We start from the raw sequence: 16,050 nt of genomic DNA, 5'->3' as shown, positions 1-16,050 counted from the left end.
ACAGTGCACATGTGCTGAATAGGAGGGGACCTTTTGGAATCGATCAGCTTTTTGGGTAAAAACATGCGCGTTTTTTGAAGATGGGCCTCAGAGCTGGGCGGTAGCGTGTGAGACCAGGAGGGGGAGATGGGTTGGTAATTAGAGTGTAGGGAATGCCTCCTGGTTTGGCAATAGGTTTCTGACTATATTGCCGCTAGATTAGCCATTGACAGTTGATAAGCATTCATAATCGACCCCTTGATTCAGTGGCACTTGTGAAACCAGTGGCGGTGGCATTTACACCAGCTTCACAAGAACCAGAAATGTGACCGCTTTGACCACTACAATCGCCACAAACTGGTCCCCTGTTTGCTAGTTCTAGCAGAGAGGTTAGACAGTTAATCAGTAGGACTCAGAGCTCCGCTCAGACCCTGACGTTAGAGGCTGGTGGTGCCTTTGTGTAAAGGTGCTTATGTTGAGAAAGAGGACGCTTGTGCTCTCCCCCGACAGATGTTTCGAGCACCAAATGTGTAATAACATACAGATAAGTACCATGGAAATATCTCCAGTGTGCACTGTACAACAATTTCTCTCACTAAGACAACGCCACCAATATTGTACCATATACGGCCTATGAGGCTTTTATGTTTTTAGTTTTTTTTTTTTTTTTTTAAATCGGGCTCTTTCTCTCATCACTACCCACGTCAGATCTCTTAAAAATGTTGGACAATTTTAAATCGACATTTCGATTTGATGAGTTATTCAGTCAACCTTCCTATCTTGTGGAAAGCTTCTTAAATATTGCTTCTGCACTTCAGTTCTTGAGCAGCGCTGTAATTCTTCATCCAGAGAGCGCCTTTAAACCTTTTTCAAGTAGGTAGTCTTAACAGCTTGATTTGTATTTGCAAAATTTTTGTAATCCTGATGAATAATAATTTAAAAAAAAGACCATTACTGAATTTTTTGATCCGGGAAAGCTAGTGCCCATTCTTCTGGAGTGTCGGTCCTTAAAGGAGTCTTCCCTGGTGGTCGGAAATTATTCTTTACTGACCGCAATAACTTTTTACTACTAATATATCCTTTTGTAAGTTGGGAGGCTACAAAGATTTTTTTACTTGTCAAGATGTCAAGCGTTCAAATGTCCTGTTATCCTATGATATAGCCATCTGCAGTCCCTGCACAATCATGTAGTACAGCTGCGTACACTACCGGTTGCCCTTCTACGCTGTGGTACAAATAATTCACTTTATTGACTGCCTATGAGAAGGATTCTAGCTGTTGTGTTAATTAGTTTTCACTTTTATATGGGTCGTTGGCAACTCTGGTCGAGCACCTCGCTCTTTATTGTCACTGGTTTAGAAAATCATGATCTTTTAAATTTAACAGTTGCAAAGCAAACTGCAGATGGCCTCAGGATGCTTTGTGAACTGCTACTGGAGAATGCGATGTCCCCACCCGCACTCCCAAGCAAGCCCCTTTTTCAGTGTACACTTATTTCAATTGATGCCGTACTTTTCAGCTCTTAGTTAACTCCAGTCTCACATTATTGCTGTGAAACTTTTGGTTTTCATTAGGTTACCTCTCAACTCTACTGATTCCTCTGCCTTCTAACAAGAGTATGCCAGTTTAATTTCATACTGCTAAATTAATAAGCCCAGTTTGTAACGGTTGTTCTTCTTCTACTCCTCTGAGGATACCCCTTTAAGAGTACATTTCGTAATCATTTATTTATTAATTCCCCTCCCCCCTCCTTCCACCCCCGACTTCAGTATTATTCCTGGAAGACAACGAGTTATCTTTTCGGAAGAACCGTCAGGTGGAGAACTCTGCATGAGCAAATGAGTAGGAAATACGTATTTGGACAGATTTCAGTTTTCCATTTGAGCAAATCTTTCTCAGTGGGGAAATATTTACCCCCTACAACCACATTCAGTATGGAGGGATTCCATCTCTTACCAATTTGAGCAGTCATTTATTCTTACTGTTCACAGGAGTAGGCAAGAGTGCAGTTCCATAGTGGGAATATCAGTACATATTTGACACTGAAATCCTTGATTGATGCCACCCTGCTATAATAATGAAGTTAGATTTTTTTTTTTTCTATATATATGTGTGTTTATATATGCCCTTCAACTAGGATTCTTATGAAGTTTACCAGCCATGGATAATGAAAAAAAAATGTTGCAGATTAGGCACATCTAAACCTTTTGGTCTTTGGTTCCGTTTTTTGTAAAAATGTTATATTTTAAATATGCGTATCTAGCATGAAAATGTAAGGTACTGGGTCCTGTTGTGCATCATCCCAAATAACTGCCCTTTCTTTGGTGCTGAGGACCGGCTCAATGAAAAATGAAGCTCTGGCTGTATTGAGTTTACGTACTTTAGACTCCTTAATCCTGTTGTCGGAAGTTTTAGTACTGGAAGTAGGGGCGTTTTTTACTTGAAACTATAGGTCTTTAAACAGGTTGTCTATTTTTTTTATCATAAAGGAATAGTTTGGTATGGTTGTCCATATTTTGCCAACATACTTATTCTAGGTAAATGTTATTTTAATCACACAGAGTGTTGTGTGCTTTTCCACTTTCATTATGAGCTCCTCAATCACTTGATCTTTATATTCATTGCTGAAATGTGTTACCAGCACCTGCCTCTGATAGTAGAAAAAGCATAAATCTTCTCATTGAAGTTATGATTGAAAACCAAAGTGCATGGACAGCAACCGTTTATTTGGTGGCCAATGTCATGGGCTTATTGAATGTAGGAGGTACCAGGCCCCTTGCCCCCTTGGTGTTATTAAGATTGTCATATATGGAGCACTGCTTAACATGCATTCTAACCCTAGACAGTGAGTAACTGTGTGAACTGATCCTCCTTATTGTTGGTGGTATTATTTACCCAGTAGATTTAGTTTGGCTCTTTGGCCTCTGGCCCCCAAGGTGCCTCATGTGGACAGAGTTTCTGGGAAATCAGGATCCTGATTAGGTATCCGGATCTTCCAGTATACAGAACTAGATTTGAATGATTGCCATGATTCCCCCCCACCCCTTTTCCTTTCGTTTCTTGTCTTTGGATGAAAATATGAGCAAGGCTTTGAAAGTCTATCATAACACATGAAATTCTGTTCAGGTGTTATGATAGAAGTGATCATTTAAAAAAGAAATTCTGCAACTGGATGCATGTAGCTGTTAAGCCTAATATTTGCGTCATTATGGGAGCTTTTTGAGGGTGGAGAAGATTGTTGTGGCCAAGTTGGGGTCAAACAGTATTTTGTGTGGATAAAAGGAGGCCTTCACAGACTTGATGACCAGCTTATAGCAGCTATTAATCATTTGCCATTTGAGTTTAAGGGGTGGAGGGTAGTTGCAACGCTACTGATGTTTTAAAACTTCAAACAACCTGTTTAATTTTGTTTTAACTTGCTAGAAAACTGGACCTTATTAGACCAGGTACGGTTCTCACACCTTTGTTTCTGGGGGGCTAACAAATCATGCAAAAAACGAAACTGTTGGTTATAATTAAGGCTCCCGGTTTTATGGTATTTATGGTGGTTTTTTTTTTTTGAAAAACTTTATTGCGCAAAACAACATCATTACAAATATGGGCCTACAACCGCAAGGGCCGGCCGCTATTATATGCAAATCAATTGTCTGTCGTCAAAAACCAGCGACTGATCCCCAGAGGCCCAGCAGAATTACAGGATATATTCTCGGCAACTCAGAAGATAGGCAGGATACCAGTATTTTACATTTTTAGAAAAAAGAACCAACAGAAAAACACTGAAACAAAACTCAAGGCGAGAAACATTCTAAACGGTGTCGAGCTCCGATGGGGGGGACCTGCCATACCAGGTAGAGAATCAGGAGGACAATAGAGATGACCAGGGGCGGAGGCAGTGGGGAAGTCAGGACAATCAGCAAAAGGAGTACAGTAGTCTAGGAACCTCAGGATCAGGGGGACAGAGAAATGTCCGGAGTGTACTCAAAGTGTGGCGTACAGATGTTACCTCGGTAGGTGTTCCACTGGCCCCAAATCTTACTCCACGCCCCAGGCTTGCCCCTAGCCAGATATACCTTCTTCTCTCTAAACATGCACCAGTCCATGTTCTCCTTCCATACTGACACGGTGGGAGGCCGTCGGGAACTCCAAAGCTGCGCAATATCCCTCTTTGCAATCATGTTCCCAAGTGCCGCCCACCGGGCCCGGGCAACATCGTAATCATTCGGCTCCCACACATTCAACAAACATCTACGAGCCTCAGGCAACAGAGCGACCCCAGTGACACACTCCATTACAGCATGCACACGGTGCCAATACGCCGCGACCTCACGGCACTCCGAAAGGATATGAAGGAAGGTGGCGCTCATTCCACATCTGCGCCTACACAACCCATCCGAAGAAAAACCCATAGCAACCAAACGAGGACCCGTCAAATAAACATGGTGAAGAATTTTCAGCTGGACGAGACGGAGACGGGCAGGAATGGCGACCTCTTTTGTGGAGGACAGTGCGGACTGCCAGTCTTCGTCATCCAGCTCCAACCCGTCTCCGGTCCTAGCATCCCTAAGACGCACAAGGAGATCTGCCCGATTATTGATTAATTTCTTATAAATCGAAGAAATCGTACTATCGGGCAGATGACCTTCAAGTATACGGTCCTCGAGTGGGGAAGATACAGGGACAGTGGTACCGGCCATGAAGACCGACAGCAAAGCGTGACGAACCTGTGCATATCTGAAGAACTCCCTCCCTCTCACTCAACTCATACTCACTCTGAAGCACCGCAAAGGATTTGACCGCACCTTTTACCCAGAGATCACCCACTCTGCTGATGCCAATCGTATCCCAGTTTTCAAAACCTTTCGTTGTCCAGAGGCATCCCAACCGTTCCGAAGCAAACCAAGGGGTCGCTCGCGTCAATCGATCATTCCATCCCATGGCCACATTGGCATCCTTCCACACACATACTGCAATCTTAGTGGGTCCCGTTAGATTCCTCCCCGCTGTCCGAGAGTAGAGCGCTCTGTTGAAGTTGCCACCAGGCAACTGATATTTGTCCATCTCGAAAGCCGGATTTGGACCGGGTGCATACATAGCATGGTTGATGGTGGACAACTGGGAGGCCCAATAATACCTCCTGATGTCCGTGAGCGCGATGCCCCCGTCATACCAGGGGAGAGTCAGTTTTGCGAGAGCGATGCGTGCGCGACCGTCCCAAACAAGTCTCCTCTGTAAACCCACCACCTCCCGGAAGTAGGCCACCGGAATTATATCAAAGGAGTTCTGGAGTGCGTAGAGAAATCGGGGCAGGGACATCATTTTAAAGAGTGCCGCTCGACCGAGGGGCGACAACGGCAATCCACGCCACCGGGCCACGTCCAACTTCAATCGCCGGAGAGGAGGAAGGAGATTGTGCTCGTGCAGACCGCCGGGTCCAACGATACATAGACCCCAGATATTTGAAACCGGATTGCGAAATTTGAATGGGAAACCTATTCGGTAAGGGGGGAAGGCCACCGGAGATGACATACACATACATACGATTTAGACCAATTAATGATCAAACCGGAGTTTTTACTGAAAGAGGTGAGGACGTGAAATGGAACGTTAAGGGATTCACGAGGGGAGGTGAGGTACAAGTGAATATCGTCCGCGTACAACGAGACCCGGTCTTCAAAATCGGGGGCCCACTGAATGCCCCTCATCGACGGTTTCCATCGGAGCCAGGCAGCAAGCGGGGTATTTATGTTTTTGACATTTGCATCTGCTTTTATCTGTATTTATTTTTTTCTGTATTCATCCATTGTTGTTTTTGTTTTCTTTATAAATGAAGGTGCAATGGCTATTTTTCCATATTTATTTAACTGATAAATTTATACTCATTTTAATTTTCAAAAGGTTTCCGCAGTATACAGTGCAATAGCGTTACCTGAACACACTTGCATTGTAGAATAGCATAAATAACTGTAGATCTGCACTTAATTAAGCTTAACTAGGTAATGTATTTCTGTTTTCATATTACCTACTTCTCAATCTGTACACCTACTGACCTGGCCCTCGTGATTGAAAATCGAATAAAATCATCCAAAGAGAACCTATATTCTGTATCTAAAAATAAATACAGACCGGCAAACCGTTTTGTGTCTGTCTTTATCTGTAAAAATCAGTAAAAGCAGAAAACTGGGAGCCCTACTTTATAATTTCTTAAGAAATGTTTTGGAATAACCGTTTACATCATTGTCCTGGGAGTGAGTGAGGTGGCAAGATGTTCCATCGAGACATAACACTGTCAGACAAACAGCTGATTGATGTACAGTAACTTTTTTTTTTGCATGGGACAATCACAGCGCCAACTAAAAGGAACCCAGAACGATAAGGCGAAGTACATCAAGAGGAGGCTTAAACTGACAAAATGGGGAATGTCTGAATAAATTGTGAGAGAATATGCCTTTATTATGTGTGTGGAGGAGAGAGCAAGCATTTTCCGACTAAAAAGGTTTCTTAAATTGAACAGGTGGAGCTAGGCAAGATTTATATCTCCAAATAAGACGGTGTGAACCTTATTACAGGTAATGTGGGGAAAAGATGTAGCAAGGGGGGGTCAAACCCTCCATTAAAGAAGGTGCACATGATGTGCTTCCCTGACAACAGAGCACTGCTCTGGGTTGCAGTCTGTGCTACCTTGGGCCCTCGGCATATGCATGATTGTAGTGTGTGCTGAGGCAAAAGAAAAAGCATCAATAGTACAAGTGGCTCCCTCCCTGAGTAACTTGTGACAGGGGATAGATATCCCAGTCCAAACAGGGGATAGGTAGCCCAGTCCAAACAATCAGCAACCTCTAAATTTTACTTGGGTGTCATGCGTGGAATTGCCCTCTGAAACACACAAAAGTGGTATTTTGAATTCCTGCCAAAATAACTCTATAATCACGACTGAATGGTAGATTTGCGCTCCATTAAGTGCCATAAATGTGTTTTATACTTTTTGTCACTGCTGAGCTAGGTCATGTGTGATCCAGTGTCTGAGTCTTAAAAACTCTCTTTATTGAGCTTCATTTCAGACGCACTCATTAACCCTTATGATTTATGCTTCAGTCGAGAAAGTGTGTATTCTTTAACAAAAGATTTGTCCAGGAATTTGGCATGAAAGCATTTGGTGGGTGATGTTCACTATTTCTGAGCAGTGCTAATTATCTGGTGCAAACTGATCCTGAGACTTTGAAGTGCTATGCAGAACCAGGTCTAGGAGGACTATCTAGGAGCCTATCGGGGTTGGAAAGAATAGGGTTGCAGAGATAAGGAGGGGATTTCCTGCAACATAGAGGTGTAGTTTGTTTTGAAAATGTGTCTTCTGAACTTGAGTAAGATTGATGTGGTCCTGATTAATAGGTATGTTGTTTCAAGTCATGTGAGCATAGGTTGTGGAGGTCTTGTTCATGTTTTTTATTTTATTTACACTTCTTATCCAGTCTGGCAGTGGTGTATGTCAAGATAACTTTGTATATAACCTAGCTGGTCTTCAAGATGGTGCGAGTGTTTTATTAGGGGTCAGTGGAGTTCTTTCAGAACGAGGATGATTTGGTCCTAATTATTCAGTCACTTGATGAGGCATGCTTCAGCCTCCTTTTACGAGCAAGCAACATGTTTGATTTGTAAGTTACATATTTCTTTTATAACCTATTTTGTATTGTTCAGGTTGCTATGCAAAAACAATAAAATGTAACTTCGGGCTCATGGGCCTTGAGTTCAAACACCAGATAGTGTTAATGTAAAACTACAATTACTTTTGAATCTTTACATAATATAATTCCAGAATCACAGGCATACAAATATTGTGCATGTCCCTCTTAAACGATTGAGTCATGGTCAATGCATGGACTCTTCGTATTGTTGCTGGAATTGGATTTCCTTAAAACAAACTAAAGACAAGAGGCGTTTGTTTAATTAAGAAGTTGGGCCCCGAAGAAAAGTTACAGGCACTATGTCTGAGGATGGTCTCAATTTACATTGAGTTTATGCTCTCTTTATATACAATATGACAACATGCAATAAAAGGTTTCTGGCGTACCATATATTGTGAGGAATGTTGGTTGCTGCCTTAGTCATAAATTACTGGTCAGTGGTTACTACAGGTGGGTCTTGACTTGTGTGGAGACAGTGTGGCCAGTGGTGAATGTGTCCAGATGTCCGGCATGGGGAGTGCGTGATCACTACCTGTGCTGGGCCCTGATTGGCTATATGTTCTAACTCATGTGGCATCTGACTTTATGGTTTTTTTAGAAGCGCGCATACCCCCTTCGGCCATATGTGCTTTTTTTTGGGGCAGTCTTCCCCTGACCATTGTAATGTCGCTGCGCCTATCTAGAATTGATAAGTTTCCTGCCCAGGTGTTTGCCTGCCAGCTATGCACCCTCCCACCTGTGACCCATTGTAGGAAGCTAGGTTTCTGTTCCAGTAACCCCCCACTTTTTGCCAGACTACTGATGCACTTTGACTTGATATGCCCTGGTGCCCTGCCAATCAGGTTCCCAGGGCCTGTGTTCTTTCCTAAAACTGTACCTTGTACCCCTAGTTGGCACCGCTCTGTCCACATGTCAGTCCCTTGTAAAAGCTATCATGGGTACCAAGGGCACTGTGGCCAGGGAAGGCCTCTAAGGGCTGCAGCACTTATTGTGCCACCCTTAGAGGCCCTGTACCATCTATCTGTCTGTCTGTCTACGAACTCCACAGAACCATAAGGACTTTACTGAAAACTGTTAAGTTTGGTATCCATCGTCTCAGAACGTTAAACCCACACTGATGCCAGAGTGGGAATTAATGAAAAATGCACAGAAGGCATCTTAGAGATGCCCCCTGAAACGACCAGCCTCTGGTGGGTTCTCTGACTGGGACACACCAGCCCGCGACCACGAGACGTGTTTCTGGATCCCTGGGGTGGGAGCCTTCGCTCTCTGAGCCCAGAAACTAAGCCTTTCCTGGGCAGAGGTGGTCCCAGCTCTTCCAGGCCAGGAAGAGCCATCTGTGGCAGGGGAGCTTCAAAGGCCTTGCCACTTTTGTAACGCGACCCCCAGCCTCTCCTTCTATCAGGACCAGGCCCCCTTGTCTCCCCTCCTTTTCGGCAGGAAAATGGGCAGGAAAAATAAGCACAGCCTAGAAGATGTGCCAACCCCGCCCCTCAGGTGGGGGTGGCGAGGTGAAGCCTACTCTTCACTGCCTGCCATCTTGCAGATGGCTGGCACTCTCCAATCGGGATTAGGGACTGTGCCCACTTCCCCACATAGGGTGAGCACACCAAGGGTGTAGTCACCCTTAGTGTGCCCACTTCCCCACATGGGGTGAGCACACCAAGGGTGTAGTCACTTGTTAGGTCAGTAGCTCATTGGCTACTGACCTCAAGACCCCTAAAACACCCTCTAAATATAGTATTTAGAGGGAAGCCCTGAACCAAGAAGACAGATTCCCACAACCTAAGAAGGAGGACTAAAGAAGATGCCCAGCGGAGGAGACTGCAGAGAACAACTCACTTGGCCCCAGCTCTACTGGCCCACCTGCAGTTTCCAGAGATCCTGCACCAAAAGTTGCCTGTCCTTCAGCCAGTGACTTCCAGAACCCCAGAGAGGACTCCCCTTCAACAAAGACCGGATATCCTGTGAACAGCAGCTCTGTTCAAAAGAAACTCCCAAGACCGACTATGAGCCTTCTGAGGACAAAGAAACCAGACTCCTGGAACCAGCACTGTATCCGATGCCTATGGTCCGAATCTGGGTGGCCCACTATTCCCAGTGAGGTCCCCCAGCGCTCCAGAGTCCAGGTCCACCATGGTTTGACCCCTCCAGGACTCTACGGCGTCTCCTGCAGCCTCTGCACAGAGCACCCCCAACGCGAGTGGCCTGGTAAGGTGAAATTCGAGCTCAAAAGACACCGCTGCATCCAGCCGCCCTGTGCCTGTGAGAAGAGAACCTGATGTACATCTATGTCCCCCGAGCCCTTCAACTACCTGCCCAGCTGTTGGTTCCTCCCTAAAGTCTTCCTGGACCAAGCCTGCAGCCAAAATCCCAAACTGGCAACTCCCATTGAAAACAACTGGGCACCCGACGCCAAAACAGCACCCTGAACCTGGCTGCCTGTGCCTGCGGGGATGCACCTTGTGTGCTAAACTGGATTCCCCCTTTGCCCTGAGCAGTCACCAGCCGGAGGCCCCTATCCCCCATTGGATAACATTGGGCCTCCGCACTCTGTACCCGGCTGCCCTAGTGCCGCTGAGGGTGTTCTGAGAGTGCATCTTCGACCCTAGGGTAACCCTGGTTCTTACCCCGTAATACTGACTCCCACAAATAAGTATTTACCTGTAAACCGTTAACTTCATTTCCTTCCATAGGATTGCATTGACTGCTTTTCCTTGAATCCTTCAAAGTGTGGAGTTGGTTTGTATGAAACACAAACTGCAAATGTACTAAAAGTGAATTACTTACCTTTTTGTCTAAGAAATGTCTCGGTGCGATATCTAGGCATATCGCACTGATTAGCAAAAGTAACTTAAAAAGTAATCTAAAAAGTAACATTCAGCAGTAATCTGTAAAGTAACGGAAAAGTAATTTCGAACTGTTGACTTACCTGTAATTCAACCACCTGCATTTGAACCTGCATTCAACTGTAAATCACTGCATAAGATTTTGCGAAGTATTATTTCACTTACCTGCACGAGGCCTGGCTTGGTTCTAGAAATAAAATAACAAAATATTTTTGATACAAACAAATTGGCCTGAGTTCAGTCTTTGAGTGAATGACATAATTTCTTGCCTGAGTGTGTACAACAAATGCTTGACACTACCCTCTAATAAAGCCTTACTGCTTGCCCAAACTACCACAAATTGAGAGTATCGTCCGGATTTCAATGAGTGACGGGTTGGTGTCCCAGGGTCTCTGTACGCAGATTACATACCTTTGTATGAAGAGGAGCATGTAATCTTCAGCACCCCCCCCCCCCCCGCCCCTTTAACCCAAAGCCGCTAAGTCTAGTGTCCATCCACATGAGCTCCGTCTGAAATTCCATCACAAGAGTTAACAGTAGGGGTGAAGTGGGCAACCCTGCTGGGTGCCCCTTTCTATGAGGAATTCTTGCCAGAGGACTCTATACATTCAAACCTGGGTCCAGAGTTCCCTATACAATAGACACCCACCTGTGTACAGTTGGCATTTTGTTGAGCATTGCCAGGAGATGGGGCAATGCACAGTATAGAAGGCCCGTTCTTTGTTCACCAGAAGATGTGCTGCATCTCCCAACAGTTCGTCAGTGCAGGCCAATGGCAAGTGCAGGCGATGAGAGTTGTAAGTTATTGCGAAGTCCTTGGGGGATCTTAAGGTTTTTTTTTTGTTCTCTATTGGGCTGACTTTGAGGTGGTGATGATGGGCTTGGCAACGTATTCTATCTAGTTTAGGAATATGTTTTGTGTTTGTTGCATTGATTGCTTTTTTTGTGTTGAGAAGACCTAGTCAAACATGTGGCCTTTGGAGTGGGTTGGTTAGGTGCATGATGCTGCATGTTGAACTTGTTGATGAGATTGAGAAGTGTCTCTAGTTTTTCTTGTGTTCAAGTTGTCTGGGAGGTTGAAGTCCATGAAGGGGGTGATATCGGATGATAAAGGTGATGAGGAAGTCTCAGAATTTTTCTGTAAAGTAATTGTTTCGTCCACTAAATCTGTAGATGAGGTTTGTGGTGATGGACTGAGTGGGAAGTGATATGTGATGTTCCATGGTGTCAAGTGTTGCCTGTTTAACAATCATTGGCATAGCCAATAGGTCTCGCCTTTGGGACCTTATAAGTGTTTAGTTATCCAGCACAATATCCTTGGTGCAACATCAACTGTTGCATGGCTAAACACTTATAAGGTCCCAAAGGTGAGACCTATTGGCTATGCCAATGCTTGTTAGAACTTGGACCCGGCCTACTTAAAGCCCTGGACTGTGCTTAATTTATAAACTTAAGTGTGCCGGTGCCTGTTAGGCTCTGCTGAGAACCCATGCCTGGGGCTATTAAACGTTGAAGGGCCACATACCAAGGCTGGTAATATTTAATCCTCAGAATTAAATCTGCATTGTTTTTAATTTATTTTAGACTGCTAACAACCATTGATAAAGCCAGTAGTCCAGGATGGTTTTGGGTGTATATCAGCTGTTGTGTTGTATATTTGGATACAATAACAAAGATCAGAGAAGAACCAAATACCGGTCAGGAGGCACTCTATTGGAATCGCAGAAATACAGTTTACAGGTTTAAGCCATGCCCATAATTAAATAGGGACCGCCCCTTCCAGACAAGCAACACTTTTTTCATCCCTCTTAAATCCAGGGCATTAGGGTGGTCCTGGTTCCTCGCTTTCTTAGACGCCACACTAATTTAAAAACATACCTTGAAACTGGTCACCTACGGAGTTTATGTTCATGTCCTTAACTTTAAACGGAAAAACAGACAATTTCTGAACAAATCATCAAGAAAAAGACGTGAAGGTAATCCATGACAGGCATTTAGGTCTTCTTGAATTTCTTTCACGTTGTATTTAAATCTTGTATTCCTTAAGAGTGTTCACTATTTCTGTACTGAGTTTCTGTATTTTTGTGTGTGGGGTGTTACTCTCGTATAGTGCATACTTTGAACTCTAGTTATTTGCCAGATATTTATAACTGGCCTCAATTTAGCAGAGCGGAGGTGGAAGCCAGCGCAAGGTTCTCATAGTATTAGTGCCTATTTGTGGATCCGAAAGATGTTCAGAGAACATGATAATACAATCCTTGGACTCTCTGCAGAGAACACAGACAACCATTGACAAAGCCTATAGTCATGGCTGGTTTTAGCTGCACATCAGTTGTTGTGTTATATATCTGCATGCAATAAAAGAAAGGTCATGGAGGCGGTTTTACTCGCATATAATTAGAGGTCATGCCCCCAACTTTTTTCGTCTCCCATTTAAAGCCCTGCACTAAAGTCCTGCTCCCCACTCCCTTCTCAATTGTCTCAAAGCACTAAATGGAGAGAAGCACAGCCCTGAATTGAATGTTAGTTTTTCCCCATCAGCGTGAGCACAAGTAACATTTCCTGCATCATCCGTACACCGACGTGACGGACAAGAAATTGACCTTGGAGTGCCAGGTAGGTAGGAATGCTGTTACCTGCGATGTCTCCCAGGTATTAGATGCTTGGAAAGTCACCTACGTTGAGGGTTGCCGGATGGCTCCACGCCACCAGGACACAAGTTGTCTGTCCACCCTGGGATTTAACATGTGCTAGCGCCTGTGCGGCTCCAGAGCCTAGGAGGTGGGTGTTACCTGTACTGCCCGACAGTAAGGGCTTGCGATGGGTCTGTTGGGAAGCCTGGAAGTCGGTCTTCCAAAGTATCTCTCCAGGGCGCGCTAATTGAACTGATGCTCCTCCCTCACAGCTCCGCACTGATCCTCGGCAATCGCGGTCTGCCGCAGATCACGCCTGCACGGGTAGTCCTGGCTCTTCTTCCCAAACCAGGCAGGTTACACATGGTCAGCGGGTACGCATGATCCCCGCCCTCTGCCTCCCGAGCATCCTTTGCACGTTTGTGACGCGGCCTCGGGGGGCCAAGCAGGAGCATCGCGTTAAATACTGGGACGCAGGTAGACCCTCCTTATGAAAACAACACTGGTGGCTTACCTGACCTCTGGGTAAATAGCATAAACTCTGCACGCCTTAGCAGTCCGGGCGTTTAGCCAGCAGCACTTTGCATGTTAAGAATTTTTGATGCAGCACTTACAAAGTAAAATAAGCATTGGCAAAACCAAGAGATCTTGGCTATTCGAAATCTATTGGCTTTGTTAATGTGTTTTTTTTTTTTTTTTTTTTTCCTTTGGTGGTGTGGTGGGAGGAGCAAGCAGGACGGGGAGGGTGTTAACATGTGTCACGCAACAATGGGGCAGGACGGCACAGCTTAAAGAAAATTAAAAGCATAATTAAAGAAGCAGCCACCCCATCACTATCCATCAGAGTAGAAAATATGGTCGTATTTACAGTTCAAAAATAGTTGCGCGCGGTGACAGTGACGCAACTCCTCCAGGACAAGCACGAGGTGCTGGGGTTTAAGTATACAAACTGTAGCCTAGTTAAGTAAGCGCGGCGGAGTTGTACATCAATGCTCTGCATACAAAGCGGCGTGCGTACTGTGCGTTCTTCCAGGCTGTAATCACGGAGCAATGTACAGCAGCTCTATTAATGTCAAGAGGAACATATTTTCATTGCATGGTTGGGAGTAACAAAGACACGATCGCCATGTTAGGGTAGTGGCACGCGGATGAGAAACGAAAGTAAAGTCGCGCTAAGGAGTAGGTGAGCCCGCGAGTGGTGCGCACGCTTGAGAGAGCAGTCTGCTCATTTTCAAGCACTGCACTCATGCTTGTGGCGCGCCCCTGCTCACTCCCACAAGGTGGATACCGCCACAAGCACGAGTGTGTGCTTGAAAATGAGCAGAGCGACAGCTAAAGACCCTCCTATGTAGCGCATGCGCGCTGCGTAGGCGAGACCTAAAAATGGGTGTATGCAAGCCCTAAGAGTAAAATGCCAGAAGCAAAGATTTTTTTTTTATCTGAGTTGCAGCAATGGAACCAGTTGATTCTAACTTGCTTAGGGAAGTTCGGTGTTGCAGTAGAAACTTGTGTTCATAGCATGTGGCTGTAGCTATAAATACTGTGCATACTCCTGCCATCTAGTGCTGGACTTGGACGTTGCAAGTTGTTCTTCTCAGAAGTCTTTCGAGTCACAAGGTCATGGCGACTTTCTGCCTCTGGATTTAGATGCGCATGTTCACCAACTCCATTGTTTGTTTTTCTATGCCTTCCAGTTTGGACGTGATTCAGTGTGTTCCTGGAGTTGACAAGTTTGTCTGTTCCTGTCGTGGCCTCTAGTCTGCTGACTTCCACCCCGTCGCAAGATCAATCTTCGATGTATAGTTTTCAAGTTTCGTTGGCTCGATCAATCCGTCTCGAGCTTTTGGGCCACTGCATGCTCCAGACTCCCTTCGGAGAATGAAGACACTCTTGAGGCCATGGAAAGGATGCTTTCTAGAGATGCCCCCAGTGTCACTCTAAGTATTCGTGGGCTGACCTCCACACCAGGTGCAATTTGTGCCTCTCATTGGACCATGACATGAACCGATGTGACTGCTACTTGGTGTTCTACAGCAAAAAGACTCTGTGCCAATGCAGAGATCGATGGTAAGTACACAGCAGGATGGCCCAGTCAACATAGACGCCTGAAATCTTCAGAGAAGCTGATTCTCCTCCTCCCTCTCCTCCCTCCCTGAGTGCTGAAGAAAATCAAGAGGTGGCGCTGGGTGAGTCACCCGAGCTACTCAACAGCCCAACTTTGAATACATTGGTCCCAACGCTGCAAGAGTCTGCTGGAGAGTCCTACCAGAAGGAGGAAGACTATGCCCTGAGTGTGCCCCATCCACCTTCGTCCACTCTGGCACAGGTATCAAGACCACACCGTGCGTGAGTACTGTTGACCTCTCCACAAACAGCCGTATGTCAGAGCAGAGAACCTCTCCTCTGGGGGACTGGCATTGAGCCTGCTGCTGAAACTGCTACCACCTTCAGGTGCACTGTTGCCCTCCAGCACTAAAGTAAGGCCTCTGAGCTGAAAACTGACTTGGTCAAAGTCCTCAAGCCTAGAACCTAAAAATGCATGTCAGTGCCAGCACATCAGCAGCACCTTCGAAGCCGAAGACTCTGCAGCCTCAACCCCATCATATTCTCGAGCAGGTTTCAGGAAAAGTTGGATGTGTGACAATAGAAAAATGTCATCCATCCACTAATTGGGGAAAATTGTGGCCTCAAAGGATTCTTCCTCAGAAGTTTGCTGCTGAGGAATATCACTCATCAGACACTTGTAGTGGTAAAAGCCTCCCCCTGCCCTCAAAGGGCTTCCACTTTTTCAGCCGTTTATTCACATTTCAGTTCTCATGGTTATGCCCCTGTTAACCATGGCCTCATGCTTTCCTACAATGCCCCCCTCTAGACTTCATATGTGCCCGTTTTAGGAATGCCTCTCAAGTC

The 16,050-nt window shown here is 45.3% G+C and overlaps 1 protein-coding gene across 5 annotated transcripts in view; it reads left to right on the top strand.

Annotated features, from left to right (window-relative positions):
- Nucleotides 1-16,050, top strand: part of PABIR2 (PABIR family member 2) — a 214,870-nt gene that overhangs the window by 6,702 nt on the left and 192,118 nt on the right. The window lies entirely within an intron of this gene.

This window comes from Triturus cristatus, chromosome 5_2 (genome assembly GCF_964204655.1).
Source record: "Triturus cristatus chromosome 5_2, aTriCri1.1, whole genome shotgun sequence".
Classification (NCBI taxonomy): domain Eukaryota; kingdom Metazoa; phylum Chordata; class Amphibia; order Caudata; family Salamandridae; genus Triturus; species Triturus cristatus.
Note: the sequence above shows the minus strand (reverse complement) of the source record. Positions and strands in the feature narration are given on the sequence as shown.